Genomic DNA, 20,152 nt, shown 5'->3' with positions numbered 1-20,152 from the left:
TCTGCAGACAAACCTGGGCCAAGGTCAATGGGCTGAGGGTCAACAAGGCCAAGGGCTGGGCCCTGTGCCTGGGTCACAACAACCCCATGAATGCTCTGGGCTTGGGGCAGAGTGGCTGGAAGCTGTCCAGAAAAGACAGACCTGGAAGTGATGGACAACAGCTGGCTGAAAATGAGCCAGCAGTGTGCTCAGGTGGCCATGAAAGCCAACAGCATCCTGGCCTGGATCAGCACCAGTGTGGCCAGCAGGAGCAGGGAAGTGATTGTGTCCCCAGTCACACCTCAGATAGTGGGGGAAGTTTTGGGCCCCTCATTCCAAGGACATTGAGGGGCTGGAGCAGGTCCAGAGAAGGGCAACCAAGCTGGGGAAGGGTCTGGAGAACAGGGCTGGGGAGGAGCAGCCGAGGGAACTGTGGTCATTCAGCCTGGGAAAAAGGAGGCTTGAGGGGACACCTCGTTGCTCTCTACAACTCCCTGAAAGGAGGCTGGAGCTAGCAGGGTGTTGGGATTTCTTCTCCCTAGGAACAATGGACAAGAGCAAATGGCCTGAAGTTGCACCAGGTGAGGTTTAGGTTGGATATGAGAAGAAACTTCTTCACTGAAAGGGTTCTCAAGCACTGGAACAGGCTCCCCAGGGAGGTGGCTGAATCCCCATCCCAGAAGGTGTCTCAAAGAGACAGAGATGTAGTGATGTAACACATGGTTTAGCAGTAACCTTAGTAGAGCTAGGGAATGACTGGACTATTTTAAAGGGCTTTTCTAACCAAAAGACTAATGTGAGCCTATGCTGAGCCTGCACACCATGCTAGCTGGCTGTGCCAAGTCTTCCTACCAGCCAAAGGGCCACCAAGAGAAAGGTATCAAGGAGAGGAAGAGGGTAGAAAAACCTCAACACGACCCCCCACGGGCACCTACCAGAGAGCTCAGGGTCCGGGACAGACTCCTGCAGTCTGCCAGTGATGAGCTGCTTGAGGTAGGAGATGCTGCACCCTCCGAGGGGACATTCTCCCAGCTGTCTCCGGCAAACGCAAGATGGATTTGGGAGCCAGGGGCTGGTCCGCCAGCTTCACCGCGATGTGCCACTCCGGCAGGGCCATGGCAGCCTTTTCACCCAAGGGAGCCGAGCCAGCCTAAGCCCCGCAAGGCTCTGGGAAGGGAGGAAAACAAACCGAAACGAGACACTCTCTGTAACCAGACACTTCACACACCCACAAGCCTCTCGGGAGGCCCGACCAAAGCAGCGCCGGGCTTTTAAGGTTCCTACCTCAGTGCGAAGCCATATCTGAAGCCAAAGGCAAGGCAGAAAGGCGGCAGAGGAGAGGCAGAAACGCCCCGGCCAGGCTCCACGCTCAGCCGAGGAAGAGCCACCAGCAGGGCCTAGCCCGCCTCTCCCCACCGAAGCCCCGTTCCCCAGCCCCGAGACGCTGGAGGGCAGAGGAAGATGCGGAGCGAGGGGTCCCAGCAGCGCCACTCCCCCGCCCGCCCCGGCGATCCCCGCCCCGGCGATCCCCGCCCCGGCGATCCCCGCCCCGGCGATCCCCGCCCCGGCGATCCCCGCCCCGGCGATCCCCGCCCCGGCGATCCCCGCCCGAGCGCCGCAGCTCCGCACTGCCGCGGCCCCGGCGAGCGCCGGAAGCGATCCGCCCCTGGGGGAGGCAGCTTCAGGACTGACAAGGATCGCTGAAGGCTCTCAGCTGCTGTGCCTGCCTGGAAACCTTCTTTGCTGACTCTTCCAGGGAAGATTATCCCCTAGGACTGGGTCTCTAGGAGCCAAATCCCACCTCAGAGGACAGGCACTCCTCTGTAAGCCAAGACTTGGACCTTCCCCCACCTCCAGCACCTTCAGGGGGGCTGCACACAACAGGAAGGTCGAAACTCTGAGCAGCCAGGAGGAAGTGGCACAGGGAGGTGGCACAAGGACACTCACCCCTCTGGCTGGCAGTCAAGCCCTGCAGGAGGAGGCCTGCTTCCTTTGCCTCCTGCTGCACATCTGCCTGCTGGCTGGCTGGGGGAGACCTTTCCTCTGCAGCCTGCAGCAAGCCCCCAAAGCAGCATTAGGCCATAGCTGAGCTGAGCCTGGGCCCCAAGCTGCCCCTTCCCTGCGAGGCTCAGAGCGTTCTCGAGCAGTCCACAGCCCAGCACCTGCTGAGCCAAGACCTCCCAGAGCAGCTCAGCTCCTGCCCTCTCCCAGCTTGCCCAGTGCAGCCCAGCAAGGTACCTGAGCTCCCTGCTGGGTCCTACTCACCAGGCCAAGCTCTCCTCTCACCTCCTCCAAGGCTAGCTGCAAGGGAACAGGACACCCAGCTGCCAGCTTCTGCTGCTCTCCAGCACTCTCCCCACCAGTGAGGTCCAGGCACACCTTGGGCACAGCCTCCTCCACCCTACAGGAGTCACAGCAGCAGCTCCTGAGCCAGGGAAGACCCTCTGGGGAAACCATCCCTTTGCCTACCAAGTTTTGGGATGGAGCCAAAGGAAGCTTTGGCCTTTGTCCCCCAGCTGTGGGGGTGGGGGCTGCCAGGCTCCTAACTCCAGCTGGGCAGTGCAGAGGCTGTGGCACAGCAGCAGAGCAGCTCAGCTGCATCCTGGCAGCCACTTGGGCTCCAACCAGCAGCCAAACTCTGCAAGCTCCTGGCCATGGGGGACCCCAAGATGCCAGCCCAGGCTCCATCCCTCCTGCCCCAGCCTCACCTGGGCAGCTGCAACGGGCTGGAGCTGAGGGCAGGCAGTGGCACTGGCGCCTGGCTTTGTGCCCTCCGGGCAGCATCCTCATAGACATGGAGCTTGGCCTGCAGCTCTGCCACCTGTGAGCAAGGGGCAGCCCTGGCTCAGAGCATGCCATGAGCCCCAGCAGCTCAGCAGGCTGGGTGCCAGGCAAAGCAGAGCCGCAGACAGAGCCCAGCTCTGCCCCCAGCAGCTCACCTCCGCTCTCAGCTGCGCACACAGCACAACATGCTGACAGACGTGGGAGTCCAGGCTGAGCAGGTTGCTCTTGAGCAGCAGGGAGAGGGAGGAGCGGAGCTGAGAGCAGCACCGGGACAGCTCCTTCCCCTCTGCTGAGGCGGCAGCAGGGCAGCTCCTCAGCCTCCTCTGGGCTGATGGGGCCCGAGGGGCTGCAGCTGACTCTGACAGGGGCTCCAGAGGCAGTCCAGCTGCAGCAGGGAGGCGGCAGCAGCCCGCAGCAGCCTGCCCCAGGCTCCTTCCCAGCCAGCCCCAGCAGCTGCCGGCCGTGGGGCCAGTGCTCACCGAGACCTGGATCTCCTTGGCCCTGCTGGCATACTTGAGGGTGATGAGGGTGTCCTGGCAGCAGAGCGGCGAGGGGCTGAGGGCAGCCGCCGATGGAGTCCTTCAGCAGCCGCCTCAGCTTGCTGTCCCGGTACGGGATGCGGCTCTGCTTGCCGTGCCCGGCACACCAAGGCTCTGCTCAGCTGCTGGCCCTTGGCTCCCAGCCCTGCCCACGCCCAGCCCACGGCAGCTCTCCCCTCAGCAGCAGCCTTACCTTGGCCCCACCAGAGCCTGGATGACGCTGAGCAGGGCCAGCAGCGAGCGGTTGATGCTGGCTCCCTCCCGCGGCCGCTTGCCCCTGGTCTTGGACACCGCGGCTCGCTCCGAGCCGGCCAGGCAGACCAAGCTCGTCTTGGCCACCTGCACAGCCCCACCGAGGCCCCCGGCACAGTCCTGCTGCTTCACGTAGACCTGGCAGGGCACACACATGGTAGGCTGCAGCTCCACAGGGCGCTTGGGCTTGCCGCTCGCAGCCGCGGCAGCAGTAGCCCTAGGACGCCGGTCCTGGCACAGCATCGCCGCCTGCCCCCTTCTGGGCACCGGTGCCAAGGGCTGCCCCAAGCACCACCCCTCACCTGCAGGACAGCGTGGGAGCGGGAGGAGGAGGCGTTGGCATCGGTGGGATGCTGCCTCCGGTTCCTGCTGCCCCTGAGCAGCATCTGCAGGAGCTGCTCTGCCGAGCTGGGCTGGCAGGGAGCACGCAGAGGGCAGGGATCAGTGCAGCCCCAGCAGCGGCACCGAGCGGCCGCTGCCCGAGCAGCCACAGGGACACAGGCTGAGGCCTCCTGCAGCTCTGCAGGGCTCCTCTGGCCTCGGGCTCACCTTTGCTGCCAGCCAGCACCCACCCAGCTGGCACCCCTGGGTCCCCATAGCCCCTGCCCTGGGTTCCTACAGCCCTCCCCTTCCCCCTCCAGGTCCCCCAATGCTCACTAGCACCCCTGGGGCAGGCACAGCGCTGCCCACACCTTGTGCCTGCTTCCACCCCCACCTGTGGGTTAAAATCAGAGGGCAGCCTAACAAATCTGACATCCTGGTTGGAGTCTGTTATAGACCACCCAACCAGGATGAGGAGGCTGACAAATTATTCTATAAGCAACTGGAGGCTGTCTCAAGATCATCAGATCTTGTCCTTGTGGGTGACTTCAACCTGCCAGATATCTGCTGGGAACTTAATTCAGCAGAGAGGAGGCAGTCCAGAAGATTCCTGGAGCGGCTGGAGGACTGCTTCCTGATGCTGCTGTTAAGCGAGCCTACCAGAGGTCAGGCTCTGCTTGACCTGCTGTTCTCCAATAGGGAAGGGCTGGTGGGGGATGTGACCGTGGGAGGCTGCCTAGGGTGCAGTGACCACGAGATAGTGAAGTTTTCAATATGCAGGGAGATAGGGAGGAGTACCAACAGAACCTTCACCTTGGACTGCAGGAGGGCAAACTTCAGCCTCTTTAAGAAACTTGTTTGTAAATTTCCCTGGGTATCAGCCTTCAAGAACCGAGGGGTCCAGGAGGGTTGGAGCTACTTCAAACAGGAGCTCTTGAAGGCACAGGAATTGGCAATTCCCATGTGCCGAAAGATGAGCCGGCGGGGAAGGAGACCGGCCTGGATGGACAAGCAGCTCCTGGAGGAGTTAAGGGAAAAAAAAGAGGCTGTATCACCTCTGGAAGGAGGGGAAGGCTTCTCCAGGTACATTCAAGGAAGCTGTTGGATTATGTAGGAAAAAAATTAGAAGCAAAGGCCCAGTTGGAACTGAAGCTGAACACCTCTGTGAAAGACAATAAAAAGCATTGTTACAAATATATCAACACTAAAAAGAAGGGCAAGAAAAACCTCCACTCCTTACTGGACCTGGAGGGGAACACGGTGACTGAAGACGAGGAAAAGGCTGAGGTCCTGAACGCCTTCTTTGCCTCGATGTTTAACAGCAAGGAACAGGAACTATGAAAACAACTTATTTGCAACAATTATTGAGATAACAAAGAATGGCAGTAACAAAAATAAGGATAACAGCACAAATTGAGACACCTAACAGTGAATAAACTAACACTGTAAGCCACCTTCGATCCACCACCTCAACGTCTGGGTGCAGCATGGTGGGACGGGTGGTGCCAGCTCTCCTCCTGAGAAAAGAAGAAATAACAACAACAAAAAAGGGAATATCCTTGATTTCTTTTGAATCAACCGTGTGTGGTGAGGAGGTTATCCATTTATGAATTATGAAATATGAATTATGAAAATATTCTTTTTATTAATATAATGAAATTGTTAATAACCAATGGATCACCAACTTATATACATGTTCTAGTGCACGTTCATGAAATAGATCCCATAAATGGCGTAGTATTATGATTAGAACTTATTTGAACTAATTACAGCTTATTTACGTATTTATATACAAGAAGGGTGCAGTTCTGCCGCTTGGCCACTAGATGGCGCCTCGGCGGGACGCGGCGGCTCTGATCGAGTTGAATGCAGAGGTCGATCTTGTTCGGGGCCGGGCGCGGGGCTCGGCCCCCGCGGAGCCAGCTCGGAGGGGCTGGCAGGGCTGGTCCCGGGACGGGCTGGCCCCCAGAGTCGACCCGTACCACAGGGCGGGGCGACGGCTGCCGGCAGGCGTGCCCGGGGAACGCAGCGGCAGGAAAATCTGCAGAGGTGGCCCTGGGAGTGAGGGATGCAGGTGGGGCGGGCCCGACAGGGGCCGGCCCGGGTCGGCAGGTCTCCAGGACTGAGGAATACAGCCTCAGAGACAGGAATGCGGCTGTGACAAGCGTCGGCTTCTCATTCGCTGGGCTTAGAGGGACAGCAGGATACCCGGAGCGGTCCGAGGGTTTGGTGCAGTGTAAGCACGAACGATGTTTAAGTAGTCCCTGGAGTTAACAGGGCTCAGAGCGGCACACGTGGTGCTCTTTTCTCCCACTACGGTGGGGTTAAGCGACTGGGCGGACTACCAGACTCGGTCAAGTCCTATCTCCCCGGCAACTGGGCAGATCTTACCCTCGGGGGTTGGTCCAGTCCATACGATGGCAACGGGGGGGCCTCTCCCAATCGATATGACTGGCTGTGGCGACGCTGGCTCCTTAGCTCAGCGTGGTGCCCTTCCTCTGTGGAAATAATTCTTCCAGTCGCTTCTTACATGCAGATGCTTTGATATGCATGCATGTATATAACAGAAGCTAGACAACAATAAACTCAATTGCTGAGGCTGCGGCTCGGACTTACACTCTCAAGCAAGCACAGAGACAGAATGGAGGAGGAGGGAACTTGTTTACTAACTGGGGTAATACTTATAGAATCCCTCAAGGCTGGGTTTGACCAATGGGCGCTCTCATAAACAACTGGCTTCAACCTATGAGAGAACATGAAGCTAGAATTCTACCATATTTGGCGAATGCACGAGCACAGCATGCACTAGATGCGTGCTAGCCTGGCAAATGCCTTGGCTTTTGTCTTCCTCCTAAAGGAGGGGGAGCTCGCCCCCATGCTGGGGCAAGATTCAGTATCTGGGCATAATGTGCCTTCACCACACCGTGTAGGCTGAGCGAAACTCTAGAGCCTTAACAGAACGAACCTCTCTGGTTGTTGCGGAGGGCGAACAACTGCTCGTCTGGGCCTCTCCTCCCTGGAGGGTGACAGTGGCCTACCAGCCTAATGGTGAGAAAACACTGCAGCGTCACAGCCAAGTTAGGAAAGAGTCTCTGGTTTTTTACTAAAATACCGTAGAGAAACATTACCATTGGTGGCCTGGCTGGCATCTCAGAAAGCTCTGGAAATGGATCCAGGGTGGTCTCATCCTCTCTGGCAGTGGCCATCTCTTCCAGCTCGAGTGGTAACACCTCACGATTCGGGTGTGAGAACGCGCAGCTCCACCCCTGCGCATGCGCTGTAACCCTCTATGGTTCAGCCACCATGCTGTGACGCATGTTGAAATTGGGATATTGGGATTGGACGTGGCACTTGGTGCCATGGTCTAGTCGTGAGGTCTGTTGGGACAGGTTGGACTTGATGATCCTTGGGGTCTCTTCCAACCTTAGTTATACTGTGATACTGTGAAATCAAGGCCCCAGCTAGCAAAAGAGTTTCTGTTCTATATGATTGTTTTAATTGTGTTGTATGGATCTGTTAGATCGTTCAGTCTCAATGCATAAGCATATTCAAGAACTGGACTAGAGAGTAACACATTTGCAGATTGATAATGAAGGTTGGTTTAAAGGATGGGAATTCTCTGGTTGGTTTCTTTTGATTGTTAATGTTACTGATGTTGCCTTGCCCGATTAATCTGTTGCTGGGAAATTGTGATGAAGTTGTGGCCCCTTTGATGGGCCAAGAAGAGCTTGCCCTTGAAAGTATTGCTGTGTATCGGTGAGAAAATATTGTTTTGTACCCATGAATGAATATATTGCCACGTCCCTTAGACTAGCTGGCAAATCCCTGAAATGAATGTCATTTGTAACAAGCTCTCAGCAGAGCCTGTGTCCGTGCAAATTCAAAACAGGGGCTTGTGCGCCTTGTGGCTTGTAGCGTGAACAGAAAACATACTGAGCAGGGCGGAGCCGAGCTGCTGCCCACGCCCAGGGAAGTGCTCAGTGCTGCCCCGCGTGTGTAATGGCACTGCAGCTATGGATACAGCACATGTGCCACAGTGGGGCCGGTCCCGTGCCTGCGCCCTTCTCGCGCGCTGTGCTTTGCTTTGATGGCTCTCTCACAGTTCTTCCCAGTGCCTCCCACTTGAGCCTCCACTACCTCTTAGTCTCTACCAGTTTCCTCCCAGTTTTCTTTCAGTCTCTGACAGTTTCCTCCTCCTTCCCTCCCAGATTCCACCTAGTGCCCTCCTGGACACTCTCAGTTTCTTCCCAGTTGCTTCCAGTTCTCTCCCAGTCCCTTGGTGGGAGGAAACTGTTGGCACTGGGAGGAGGCCATTACTGTGTAGTTTGGTAATACTGACAGCTGCAGCTGGCGCTGAGCTAAACAGAATGATCACAGAAGGCTTTTGCTCTGAAGCCAGAGCTGCCTGCTGGGGGAATGAACATTTTTCTGACAGCTCTTGGAGGAACATTTCTGTACAGGTGTTCCCCAGGGCTCCTCAGCTGCTCAGAACTCAGCAGTCTCGGAGGGGAATAAAACCCATGGAAAGCTGAGTGTGAGGTGACAAAGGGGTTCTGGAGACACATAAATGGGTCGGGGGGCACCGAGACAGTGCCGCCCTCCGCACGACGGCGACCTTCCTATCCCAGATGCCGGCGGCGCTCCCCAAAAAGTCGTCGCCCTGCCCAAGATGGCCCCCACCCTCCTGAGCTGGCACCGCCCTCCCCAAGCTGGCACCGCCCTCCCCAGGATGGCACCGCCCTCCCCAGGGTGGCGGCAGATGCTTTAAAACGGCTCAGTGCAGGGTTGTGGCTGGTAGAGCTTTTAGCTCCTTCGCTGTGTCCCAGGTCAGTGCCAGCCCCTGCTGCTTTCTGCAGTTTCTCTATAGCAGCTGCAAGACTCCATCTTGGCTCTGTTTGTGAGGCCGGGGGGGAGGTTCTTGGAGCTATTGCCAGGCTCACAGTGCCGGGACGGTGTGGATCCACAGTAGGTAGGGTGGCGGGGGCGGTGGGCAAGTGGCGGCAGCAGGTGCTTGGGGTTTCGGCTGGGGATGCGTGGGACTGGGGGTCGCCGCCACCGCGGGGCTGCGTGGGGCTCTCTGCTGCTCTCTGGGGTTCTTTGCCCTGGCGGCGGGCTGCCGGTCCTGAGGCCTTGTGGATACAGTGTGTGGACGGGGTGTCGGAGGCAGCGAGAAGCGGCAGCCGCGGGGGGCCGCCGGCAGGCAGGGTTGGGGCTTTCAGTCTGCAGCGGCCTGAAAGAATCAGGAGGAGTAAGAGTATGTGCAGAGTGTGTAGATTGGTAAGTCAGGAAGATATGTAAATGGTATGCTTGGGTTATTGCTGAATTGGTTTATGGAGGCATTGATATAAACTGCCTCAATCCATTTGAGGTTGAAAATGAATCTAAGTTAGATACAAGCACTGTCTTACCCGTGACAGCTAGAGGGTGTAGGTGTTTCACCCTTACACCTAAATAGTGAGGCAGGCACAGCCTAAAAAAGCAGCAGGATTTGCAGTCGTAGTGCAGTGAAGCAAACCTACCTTTTAAAAGAAGCAGAATGTGTGGTTTTTAGAGAGGATAGCTCTAAACGAGTGTCTGAGCAGCCACATGGTTTATCTTTGCTGTTTCTTACTGTGCAGGTGTTGCAGGTCAGAGGACATTTTGAAATGGGAACTTGCAGTTTTGTTAAACCCAGCCAGGCTGTGCAAATAATGACACTTAATGCTGTGGCGAAGGGCATGAGGTGGTCGTTTTTTCCCTCGTCCTCTACTTGACATGCTAAATAGTCCTTTGGCTTTTGGATCAGGTTGAAAGTGAGATATACTGGAAGAGCTATGTAGTCAGTTGGCTCAACTGTACCCAGAGATACTTGGAACTCTGGGCTCCTAGTGCATGCAGTAATGACTGAAGTGTGGAACTGTAAGCAATGACAGAATTGGCCCTTTATCTCTGTTTCTCCTTTCTGGTACACCCAGTGTTTCCCCACTCCTGTTAGGAGTCTTGTCTGCAGGACTCTTGCTGTTCTATACATGTTGTATGTGTGTGTATGTCTACATCAGGAGCGGCCTATACGTTGTGCTTTGGAGACCAAGACCACAAGTAAGTCTGCATTGTGTTACACTCATGAGGAATGGGCTGCCCTGGGAGGTGATGGAGTCACCGTCACTGCAAGTGTTTAAAATAAGACTGGATGAGGCACTTAGTACCATGGTTTAGTTGATTAGATGGTGGTGGGTGATAGGTTGGACTGAGTGATCTTGAAGGTCTTTTCCAGCCTGGTTAAATCTGTATTCTATTCTGCTTTCCCAGTTGCTCCCAGCATGGCCCCTGTGTTCTCCCTGTTCCTCCCAGTGACTCCAAAATCCTTTTCTAGTGCTCCCAGTACCTTCCCAAGTCTCCCAGTGCTCCCAGTAACCTCCAGATCTTCTCCCAGTGGGGCCCCAGGTCTTCCCCCAGTGGGGAAGTGTCCTCCCAGTATGCCAAACTCTCTTCTTGGTGCTCCAAGTACCGCCAGATGCTGAGTTTTGGGACGGCATCAGTCCTCAGCTCTGTGAGTTAAATGAACACTGAATGAAAAACAAATGATTTTGTAGTATTTTTATTGGATGCATGCAAACCTCCTCACAGCTTTACAATGTGAGTAACTGAGATCTGTTCTTTGCTTTTTGCTTTACTCTTTACAGATTGACACTTTGCTTTCCACTTCATTGACCGAGCAAGCAAGACGTGCAGCAGCTACATGGTCGGCACAAGGGCTGTGGCAGCCACGATGGTACAGCCTCATCCTGCAGCCTAGCAGGGGATCTCCTTCTCCTTGGCTTGTGTGGGCTCCAGGTAGGGTTTGATCTCTGTCAGTCAGGAGGGAAAGGCTGAAAAGAAATTGTTCAGTCCACACTTTTACCAAGGAGCTGAAATTTCTGCCAGTGTAGACTCCACCAGAGCAGGTAGGTAATCAGAAATCCTGTGATGGGTATAATGGGGGTGGCAAAGAGACTTCCCTTGTTTCCATTGTGGAAAACCTCTTGTTTGTCCCCTGACCCAGGAGCTTCTCACAGGGGCTGTGTTCCTCTCCAACAGGCTATCGGCGAGGCTGCACTCGGCACCTGGGGATGCTGCAACCAGAGTAGAGAAGCTGTTTTCCTGGCAGTTCTCTCTCCACCTGGATCAGGACGAAGGTGCAGGCCGTTGCTCTGCAGCTGGGCACTGCTGAGAGCTGCAGCTGGTGCCCAGATCAAAGACAGCTTTGTCTCCAAGGCCAGCGCTTCTCCATAGAGGAACCAAGATTTCTCTGCAGGTGTTCCCCAGGGTTCCTCATCTGCTCAGAATGCCCAGCTCCAGTGCCAGGCTGATGTCACCTCACAGCTGTCACTCTGTTGGTGCTTGCCTAGGAGTGCTGGAAATCTTCCTGGAACTATTGGAGAACAGGAAGCTTTGTCTCTCTCTGTTTGTGGTGCCCTGAGAAGGACTTGTACCGACACAGGCTCAGAAAGCTGAAACAAAACAATGAGAGCAACAGATGGAAGAGATTGGTTGATTGCCAGCAAGAAATGCACCAACTGCAGGGTGATTTTGGGGTAGTAAATCCCAGACAAGGTGTAACACACTTGGAGATGCAGACCCTCACAGCAGCTCTCACAGAGAAGCGCAGCAAAACCTCAGCTGTGTGCTGAAGGTGCAAATCCTACCGAGAAGGGCGTCCGTGGGGCAGAGTGATAAAAAGCAGGGCAGCCCCTCAGCTGTCTCTCTTTCCTTCCATGATACCACATGGGGGTGGGTGATGATGCAGGAGAGGAGCAGGTGAGTGAGGGGTGGGGGAAGCCTCCCAAAAAAGCTGCTTGAAGGCCTGAATGCTCTCAGAGGGGATGAAAACCCATGAAAAAAAAGGTAAGTATTAGTGTGAGGTATTCCAGCAGAGAAAAAGCTGTGCTCTTAATCGAGAGATTGCAGAGCAGTAGTAATGTGGATGCAAAAAGGTTTTGAAATTACTCTTATTTATAAATTAAACCCCACAAGACACACAAAGGAAACATCACTGGTTTTATTTTTAGTTTTTTCATTTGAATGGGAAGTCAAGGGGAATTTAGAGGCATATAGAGGCATGTGGGGGCCAGTGGAGGGTCTCCTGTGGGTATTTTAGTTGGATGGTTAGGGTTAGTTGTGGTTGGGGGGTGGGGGGGAAGCTTTGCAGTAGTGGCCTTTGGGGGGGGTTCCAAATAACCCTAAATAATCCTAAATATCCTAAAAGATCCTTTGGGAGACTCTCCAGAGGCCCTCCTGATCCCTCTATGTGCCCCCAAATTCCCCTTTGATACCCCTAGGTGCACCTTAGGTGTCAACCAATCCCCTTAAGAGGGATGGCAACACTGACCAGGTAGGGACTTCTCTTGCCCCTGTGTGTGGGGAGCAGCTGAGTGGGGCCCTCTTTGAAGGTTTTTCCATTTGTATTGAAAACAAAGAAACAAAAGAAAAAAACCCCAAAGAAACAAAGAAGGGCAACCCCCCCTCCCATGACAGACAAAAAGGAAGGTCCACTGTTTTTACTTGATACACATGTTATATTTATGCTTTGAAACCCTGCTTTGCTCTCCCTGGAATTTGCTTTTACATTCCAGAAGCCTTTCTATGTAATAGAGATACAGTGGAGGTGATTTCAAAGCCTTTTCACATAGCAATTAATATCTTTCTTCAACATCTAGATAAACGGGAGAGATTTTTAATCTTAGTGTGAGTTGGCTTCGTGCTCTCAGCGAAGACAAGATTTCCTTCCCCTAAAAGGACAGTGGCTTCATCCAGCTTGGCTACTTCCAACTGCACCCAGCAAGGCTCGGCTCCCCTCACTGCCTCCTGGCTCTGCTGATGTCAGCTCTTTGCTCTGCTTTTACTGGTTTCTGTGGGCTCCCTTTGGTGGCTTGGCTCCACACCAGGTTAGTGCCTTTGAAATGCCTGAAGGTTCTTGGAGGAGATTAAAAGCCCTAGGAGACCAGCAGACTCTGACCCTACCAACTCAACTCAATAGCTCTCCTGTTTAACTGGATGTAGAAGAATGGTATTATGTGGGAAGATGTTTTGGGATAGCTTTGGAAGACTATAGGAAAGGTTTGCCTTTGCTCAAGTTAGAGAAAGCTATGTTTTGTCTTTGAGAGTAATGTAAACACTTGGGAACTGAAGGAGAGAAACTGGGCAGAATTTGGATGTGCTAAAATAGTTTTGTTATTATGACCTATTGTATGCCTTAATTACACGTATGCCAGTAGAAAATGCCCAATTGAGATGTGCCACATGTGCCTTCTGGTAGACTATATAACTTTGCTGTATAATGTAATAAATGTCTTTGCCTGCTTACATCTGGTCCAGAAAGCACTGCTTGAGGTAATTAAAACATCTATGCTGCAACAAATGATCACCCTGGACAGAGGTAAGCGACTGGGGAAACTGGGGGTTGGTGCCTCCTTTTGATGAGCATGTATGGGTAATCAAATAACAAAAGATAACTTGATACTGGGAGTCATTACTTACACCTTGGAGGGGAAAAAAAGGGATGAAAAGACATGGGAGCGGGGAGCGATGGCGTTGTTCAGGGCAGCAACAAAAGTAAACAAAATTGTTACATCTTCCCTTACAACATGGGGACTAATTAAAGATTTTCCCTTACAACATGGGGACTAATTCAAGATTCTTTAGATCAATTAGCAGAGCATTATAAAGCTGTTACAATAGTAATCAATGCCATTTCACCAGAACAAAGCTCTTCTTTGACATCTATGGTAGGATGGTTTGTGTGGGATCAGGGGAAGTTCTTCACAGAACTTTAAATGTTTGACACCCTGTTGATGTTTTGAATGTGCGGGTGAGTGTGGGGACGACTGAGATGTAGAAAATATCTACGAAGCGAGCGGGAGTCCCAATCTGCGGTTCCACGTCTCCGCGAGGAGCGCAGCCAGAGACAGACGAAGCGAAAGTTGTGAATGGGTGCGTGGCCAGTCATGGAATGTTTAGGACCGGTCATTGTTATTGTAATAACATTTGTTATGTGTTCTGTACCTTGTAAAAAGGTGGTACCATGTTGTATTATGCCACTTTTTCCCCTTTTACATTTCACAATGTGTAAGGGATGAGGGGGATCACTTAAGAACTTATGAAATGTAGTATAGTCTGTGTGGAAGCAGGGGAAGCTCCTGCAAGAATTGAAAATGTTAGAAACCTTGCTGATCTTCTGAGTGTGTGGGGAGCATGGGCACGACTGAGACGTAGAAAATATCTACGAAGCGAGCGGGAGTCCCGATCTGCGGTTCCACGTCTCCGCAAGGAGCGTGGCCAGAGATGGACGAAGCGAAAGTTGTGAATGGGAGTGTGGCTAGTAACTGTATGTTTAGAACAGGTCAGCAAAGCAAGAGAATTTCCTTTCCATAAAAGGATGGTGGCTCCATCAAGCCTGGCTACTTCAGACTGGGCTCAGTGGGGCTCAGCTCCCCTCAGTGGTGCCTGGCTCTGATGAGGTTGGCTCTTTGCTCAGCTTTTTTTGGGTTTCCTTGGGCTACCCTCCAGGTAAGTGCCAGCCTCTTCTGTTTTCTGGGGTTCCTCTGTATCAGCTTGGAATGTTTGAAATGCCTGATTGTTCTTGGGGGGAATTAAGACCCCTAGGAAGCAGGATAACCCTGACACCCTCCCCAACTCCATAGCTCTCCTGTTTAACTAGGTGTAGAAGTGTGGCTTTAATCTGTCTGAAAAGAGGCTTTGAAATGAGCTACATGGGGTTCTGAAATATGTAAACTTATAGTGTGTATCTGTAATACACAAAGAATGGCTTTTCCTTTGTGTGTGTTGTGGGGTTTTAAAATATTCATTGGTTTGGGGGGGTGTGTATGTTTGTTTTTAAATTTGAATGGAAACCCTGAACAGTGGCTGGCTGAGCTCCTTCCCATGCACAGTGGCAAGAGACATCCCTCCGAAGTGGTCAGTGTTGCCACCCCTCCTAAGGGGCTCTGTTTGCATCTGTGATGGGTGTGGGGCTGCCCAAAGAGAATTTAGGGGTGTGTGGGTGTCAATGGAGGGTCTCCCCTTGGTGTTTTAGTTGGATGGTTAGGGTTAGTTGAGGGTGGCTGGTGGCAGGCACTGTAGTAGTTGGTGGTGGTGTCTGGTGGTGGGTGCCATAGTAGTTATTGGCTTCAACTAACCCTAAATGTCCAACTAAAAGATCCTTTTGGGGTCCTGTAGAGGCTCCCCGCATCCCTCCATATGCCCCCTATTCTCCTCTAATATCCCCCAGACCCACCTCAGATGTCATCAGAACCCCTTAAAAGGTGTGTTAACAGCCCAGTTAGGGGCTTCTCTTGCCCTTGTGCATGGAGGAAGCAGCTTTGCTAGGCTCTGAGAGGGTTTTCCATTCAAATTAAAATCAAAGAAACAAAGACCAAGTAATTCCACAAAAAACTAAAAACTAAACAAAGGATGATAAATGCCTCCTGATACACACAACAGAAGATCACCTGTTTGTAATGGATACACTCTCTATAGGTTAGTTTTCAAAAACTGTTTTGCTCTAATTAGAATTTGCTTTTATGTTCTAGAAGCCTTGGTATCAAATAGAAGAGATCCAATGCTGCTACTCAACTCTGTAAAATGCTCATTTTCACTGACTCCAGAAGGCAGATCATTTGGAACATGGAATTTGGAGCTAGCCTTTTCCCTTTAGGTTTTACCCCAACAATATTTTGGTTATATTCGAATTGTCTCAGAAACGTGCAGTTTGCCACTGCAGAGTACATCATGTATCTCAGCACAGGAAAGAGGTTGGCCAGAATTCAAATGCTCATTTTCACTGACTCCACAAGTCAGACCATTTGGAACATGCAACTTGGTGCTAGCCTTTTCCCTTTAGGTTTTACCCCAACAATGTTTTCATTAGTTTTGATTAATCTCAAAATCAAGCATTTTGCATCTGCAGAGTACAGCATGTATCTCAGCACAGGAAAGAGGTAGGGCAGAATTCAAATGCTCATTTTCAATGACTCCAGTAGGCAGATCATTTGGAACATGCAATTTGGTGCTAGCCTTTTCCCTTTAGGTTTCACCCCAATAATGTTTTGTTTGTATTCGAATTGTCTCAGAAAAGTGCAGTTTGCCCCTGCAGAGTACATCATGTATCTCAGCACAGGAAAGACGTAGGCCAGGATTCAAATGCTCATTTTCACTTAGTCCTGAAGGCAGATCATTTGGAACATGCAATTTGGTGCTAGCCTTTTCCTTTAGGTTTTACCCCAATGATGTTTTAATTTGTTTTGATTAATCTCGAAATCAAGCTTTTTGCATCTGCATTGAACAGCATGTATCTCAGCACAGGAAAGAGGTAGGCCAGAATTCAAATGCTCATTTTAACTGCATCCAGAAGGCAGATAATTTGGAACATGCAATTTATTGCCAGCCTTTTCCCTTTAGGTTTAACCCCCAAAATGTTTTGTTTATATTCAAATTGAATCAGAAATGTGAAACTTGCAACTGTAGAGTACAGCATGTATCTCACCACAGGATTGAGGTAGGCCAGAATTCAAATGCTCATTTTAACTGCCTCCAGAAGGGAGATCATATGGAAATAGCAATTTGGTGCTAGGCTTTTCCCTTTAGGTTTTACCCCAACAATGTTTTCATTAGTTTCGATTAATCACGCAATTAACCTTTTACAATCTGCATTGAACAGCACATATCTCAGCACAGGAAAGAGGTAGGCCACAATTCAAATGCTCATTTTCACTCACTCCAGAAGGCAAATAATTTGGAACATGGAATTTGGTGCTAGCCTTTTCCCTTTAGGTTTTACCCCCACAATGTTTTGGTTATATTCTAATTGTCTCAGAAACGTGCAGTTTGCCACTGCAGATTACATCATGTATCTCAGCACAGGAAAGAGGTAGACCAGAATTTAAATGCTCTTTTCATATGCCTCTAGAAGGCTGATCATTTGGAACATGAAATTTGGTACTAGCCTTCTCCCGTTAGGTTTTACCCCAACACCATAGGCATCTATACACGTTCCATAAGCCACATTAGAGGCTCCATAGGCCACATTAGAGGGTCCATTGGCTTCTATAGAGGCTACATAGGCCTATATACGGGTTCCACAGGACTCTATAGAGGCTACCACAGTCTATGTAGAGGCTCCATTGGCCTGTATAAAGGCTCCATAGGGCTCTATAGAGGCTATTTTGGGCTCTATAGAGGCTGCATGGGGCTCTGTAGAGGACCTATAGACTCATTAGTGCTTTATACTGGCTGCATTGAGCCCCATCCAGGCTCTATAGAGGCTGCTTTGGGCTCTATAGAGGGTCCATATGGGCTCCATAGGCTCTATAAGGTTCAATAGTGGCTCCATAGGGATCCTTACGGTTCTATTGAGACTGCATTGGGCTCTATAGAGGCTTCATAGGGCTTCAAAGGCCTCTACAGAGCCCCCACAATGCTCTTTTAGTAGCTCTATAGAGCCTTGTTAGGGCTTCATAGGGCTCTATAGAGGCACCATAGAACACTACAGAGGCTGCTTTGGGCTCTATTGAGGCTCTCTTGGGCTCCTTAGGGCTCTATAGGGGCTACATTTGGCTCTATAGAGGCTTCATAGGGCTCTACACAGGCTGCAATGGGCTCTATAGAGGCTGTATAGTCTCCATAGGGCACTGTAGAGGCTGTGTTGTGATCTGAACAGGCCCTATGGAGGCTATGTAGGGCTCTATAGAGGCCCCTTAGGGCTTTATAGTGGATGCATTGGGCTCTATAGAGGCTCTATTGAGCCACCACAGGGCATGATAGAGCTTCATAGTGCTCTATTGAGGCTCATTACAGCTCCAGAGGCTGTTTTAGGCTCTATATAGCAACTATAGAGGCTCTTTAGGGCTCTATAGTGGGTCCATAGGGCTTTTTAGAGGCTCATAGTGCTCCACATGGGTCTATTGAGGCTCCCTTGGGCTAGGCTCGGGTGGACTAAGGATAGTCTAGGGTGCGGTAGGCAAGGCTAGGCTAGGGTGTGGTAGGCAAGGATGGGGTTGGGTGGGGTAGGTTCTACATGGCTACATAGACATCTCTAGAGGATCCACAGGGCTCCATAGGGCTCTATAGAGGCTCCATAGGTCACTATAGAGGCTAAGTTAGGCTCTATAGAGGCTCTAAAGAGGCTCGATAGGGATGTGCAGACACTCCATGGGGCTCTACAGAAGCTCTATAGAGGCTGCATTGGACTCTATAGAGCCTCCCACAGGCTCCATTGGCCTCTATGGATGCTCCCCTGGGCTCTATCGAGGCTATCACAGTCTATATAAAGGCTCCATAGGCTTCTATAGAGGTTCCCACAGACTCTATTGAGGCTCCATAGGCCTCTATGGATGCTCCCTCGGGCTCGATCGAGGCTACCACACTCTATATAAAGGCTCCATAGGCCTCTATAGAGACTCCATAGGTCGCTATAGAGGCTGAGTTAGGCTCTACAGAGGCTCTAAAGAGGCTCCATGGGGCTCTACAGTAGTTCTATAGGGGCTGCATTGGACACTGTAGAGGCTCCCAGGGGCTCTATCGAGGCTACCAAAGTCTATATAAAGGCTCCATAGGCCATTCTAGAGGGTCCATTGGGTTCTATAGCAGCTACCTAGGCCTCTACAGGGGGTCCACAGGCCTCTATAGAGGCTACCACAGTCTATATAGAGGCTGCATTGGCCTGTATAGAGGCTCCTTAGGGCTCCATAGAGGCTATGTAGGGCTCCATAGAAGCTGCATGGCCCTTTATAGAGGCTCTATAGAGGCTCCATTGAGGCTCCATAGGGCTCTACAGAGGCCCTTTAGGGCTCTATAGAATCTCTGTAGAGGCTCTATAGAGGTTCCATAGGGCATTCTAGAGGCTCCTTAGGGCTCCATAGAGGCTGCTGCGTGAAGAAGAAATCATGGCATGGTGTTATGGATTCTGTGCCTGATGCACAATGCTGGCTGATGATGCAGCACTCACACCTCAGCAGCTGGGAAGCATAACCTACTGGAGGAGATTCCATCATCAGCATCACACTAACCCTGTCCCAGGACTTCACCTCTAGCACTGCCATATTTGCCAGGACCATTTGCTATAGGTTTCAGCTACTTCACCTGCAAAACTGAGATTTTTTTCCTCCCTCTTTCTACCCCTGCAAAGCCTTTCTACCCCTGCACATAATCCAGCAACACTGGGACACATGAGCTCCAAATCAAGGATCTGCCCAACAGCTCTGCTTCATAGGGACAGGGGCTACAGCTCACACTAGCCAATTTCCCATAGCTCATCGAAATACCTGAAGTAGGAACACTCTTGGTCTAGGGTCTTGCGCAGCCAACAGTAAGAGAAACTCATCCACAGCACAAAGCTCCCTGCCTGTGCTTATGGTATACAGAGAGGCAGCCCTGCATCATCCTAAGGGAGGTGACTATGCTGCACCAGTGCTGTTGGGTGGGACAGATGCAAGCACAGAGCTCAGCAGGAGATTCAATCAAATAATTGGCTTTTGGGTTGGAGGCTAAACTAAAAATAATGGGAAAGATGCATATCACTCTGGAGGTCCAAAATGTAGCTGACGCCTTTGATGAACCCCACTAGCAGCAAAGTTATCTGTTCATAAACAAAGTGGCATGTTGGAAATAGTAAGAGGAAACATTTAGGTTTAGAAAGACTGAGATAAACCATCCTTAAAAATACTTTTTTGACTTACTGATCAAGTGCTATGCCTAGTGCCCACACCCTCAAAACACACTTTTCACACTTTCCACTTTTCTTTCTGGAAGAAAGATTCACTCAGTCCTCCTCAGCACACTCCGCGAGTAAATCCTCACAGTTCTCCTTCTGCTTTCACATGATGACATTTTGTCCCTGCTGCTCATGAAAATCAAAGCAATTTCTCTCCTCTGGCCCTGCAAACTCCCTGTTTTGCCCTCCTTTGCTTGCATATCTTTTTCCCTTTCAAAGTCTCTGCACCTTCCCTTTCTTCTTCAGAACACCAGGAAGGAAACTTGCCAATTCTCCCAAATACCAGCCATAAGCTGCCCATGGAGTGACTACTGATAAGGCTGGCCACCATCTGCTGCAGCTCTCTGTGCCCTGATGAAGCTCTGTGAAGCTCCCAGACTTCCTCACCACCAACAATCAGCCCATGTGGCTGCTACTGCTGTAGGGCCAGTAAGAAAAAAGCCACACCCAGGCATCAAGAGCAATGTTAATTAGTTATAACAAGTAAGTCAGGATGTGTTCTTGGTGTGGAAGGGCACAGTTTGCATAGGCAACTATGGCTAGAGTTCTTTCC

The sequence above is a fragment of the Dryobates pubescens genome, chromosome 17 (assembly GCF_014839835.1).
Source record: "Dryobates pubescens isolate bDryPub1 chromosome 17, bDryPub1.pri, whole genome shotgun sequence".
Taxonomy (NCBI): Eukaryota; Metazoa; Chordata; class Aves; order Piciformes; family Picidae; genus Dryobates; species Dryobates pubescens.
The sequence above is the reverse complement of the archived record's forward strand: the minus strand, read 5'-3'. Positions refer to the sequence as shown.